The sequence below is a fragment of the Odontomachus brunneus genome, unplaced genomic scaffold (genome assembly GCF_010583005.1).
Source record: "Odontomachus brunneus isolate Ranch 3 - 2012 unplaced genomic scaffold, Obru_v1 Obru_scaffold_084, whole genome shotgun sequence".
Lineage (NCBI taxonomy): Eukaryota > Metazoa > Arthropoda > Insecta > Hymenoptera > Formicidae > Odontomachus > Odontomachus brunneus.
Window position 1 is genome coordinate 220,780 of NW_022639534.1, and position 2,753 is coordinate 223,532.

Consider the following 2,753-nt stretch of genomic DNA (forward strand, 5'->3'; position numbering starts at 1 on the left):
CAAGGGGAGGATCAGGTGACTCACCCTGGGATTTCGACTCCAATTTTTTTAATTATTCTGGAGATGAAAAAAAAGTTACGTGTCCCGGTGTTTAATAGAATAGGCCTTAGTTTCAAATAAATTTGTTAAAATTGGCCATATCCGAAGTGCACCGCGGCGCGCCATATGAACCTTCCCGGTAACTGTACTTCCAACCAGTGCAGTTGGCTTCCAGTTAGGTGCTTGCTTCATAATTCTTAAGATTCAAGTTCGCTCACGGAGGTGAGCAATAATTTTTTTTTAATCATAATTTTTATGTTTATTATCCAAATAATTGTTCCGCATCGAAATAATTTAATTTTGTAATAAATCCGCAATACTTAAATAATTAAATTTTGTAATAAAAATATTCACATTCACATTTCAGATGTTTGTTTATTCTTCTTTTTCTACGATTAATTATTTAAAAAATTAGAAATTTAAAATACAGTTAATATTATTTCCAATTAAATTTTAAATTTAAACAATTTGAAAATTTAGATACGTTGCCTTTATATATTATCTATTACAAATAACCTATATATTATTATTATTACTTATTTATTATTTCAAATATTATTACTTGAATTAAAATTCCCTTAAAATTAAATTTAAATTAATGTTTAGAATGTGATATTAAAATAAATTATTTATTTCAAAAATTTGCATACTATATCAACATCATCAAAATAAATAAAAATAAATAAAAACACTCATTAAAAAAATATTATTGCTCACCTCCGTGAGCAAACTGAGATCTTATGAATTATGAAGCAAGCACCTAACTCACGAAGCCAACTGCACTGGTTGGAAGTTACCGGGAAGGTTCATATGGCGCGCCGTGGTGCGCTTCGGATATGGCCAATTTTCACAAATTATTACTCCGAAATTAAGGCCTATTCTATCAAACACCGGGACACGTATCTTTTTTTTTCATCTCCAGAATAATTAAAAAAATTGGAGTCGAAATCCCAGGATGAGTCATCTGGTCCTCCCCTTGTAAGTATATAACAAAAGTAATAAATTATTTTCCCTACCTTCACACTTCTCAGTAGGCAACATTGTTATTAACTACTATCTTAACCTTATCGTATAGCTACACACATTACGCTTTCACACATTCTTACATGTAAAGTACTTTATCCCTATGGCGCATATTTAACAATACGCCTAAATAATAACAACCAATCGAGAATCAACTTAGTATTTCTGTTGTATTATACAATAGAAAACCTGATCTTTTATTGGTTAGTTTTAGGAAGTTATTGGTTACGCTTTACGCGAATTTAACGAAATACGCGCCATGGGGATTAGGCATTGAATGTCGACTTGCAAAATGGCGTAACTTCTAGTAAATTACTATATTACGCAGGTTACGCTTACGCAAGTTACGCCGCATAGGCGGCGAAATAAAATTTTTTATATCTTTCTTTATTTTATATTAATGACAATACTGAAAATATTTCAAGCGCCTTATCTCATTTCTGTACAACACAAAATGGGTTAATAGTATTAATGAATAAATTTTTATTATAAAACAGGTTTCGTTCCTTTTTCAGATAGCACACATGCTCAAAACTGGGACATAAGACGTCTTTAAGACGTCTTTAAAGGTCGTTCTACATAAAGATCGTTCTACATTGGGTGCTTCTCTTATAGAAATATCATACTAAGAATCATTGATTAATTACTTATTTTCAGTATTAAAAGTACTGTATTTAGTAATATTCTGTGATTCAAATACAGCTTTTAGTACTCAAGTATTTCAATATTTAATGTTACAAATCCAACCTTATGATTGATTTCAATACTTAAATATTGATATGTAATACTTCGTCCAGTGATAAAATACTTACGCAGAACATTGTCAATATTTAAATGCTAATATATAAAACTTTGCTAAGTGATGAAATACTTACGCAAAGTACTGTTAAGATTAAAAGTATTAACCCAGACAGCATACAATATTAGTAAGTTATTAGATAAATATTTATAAATATTTATTTTGAATTATTTTTTTAAAATGTTATATATATATATATATATATATATATATATACATAAAGAGAGAGGAAAAATTATGAAAATCTATATTCAAAATATTATTAAACTATAGAAATATCTAAATATCTAAATATTTTCCATAATATTTATTGTAAACAAAAAATTAATATTTTGTAAATATTTCTATAAATATTGCACATGAAAAAAATAATTATTTATAATTATTAAATTAATATAATTAAATTAATTAAATATATTAAATTATAATAATTAATTATAATAATTAATTAAATATATTAAATTATAATAATTAATTAAATATATTAAATTATAATGTTCCGGAATCGTCTAATAATTTGAGAGTCTCAGCGAAGCGTTGAATGTCGCGCTCGCGGACGTGTTGGGGCGCGTCAATGTTCGAGTTCACGAATTACGAAATTCCTCGCGAACGCGGTATCATACGTTTTCGCTCCTTGACGCGCACTAATAAGTCTCATTCGCGATCCTTTTTCGACTACTCGTGTACGCCGTGTATCGATTAGGATCCGTCACGCACCCCCCATTTTTGTGCCGATCGGAATCTCTATTTGTTTCCTTCTTAAGCCTTTCCTGTTTCCTTTTCCCTCTCTTGGTTAGTAACACGCACTCGAGTAACAGAAATTCGTATTCCGCGTTGCGCCGGTCTTCTGTCGAGCTACCAAAGTGAGTCCGTTAAGCCGATTATCGGCAAA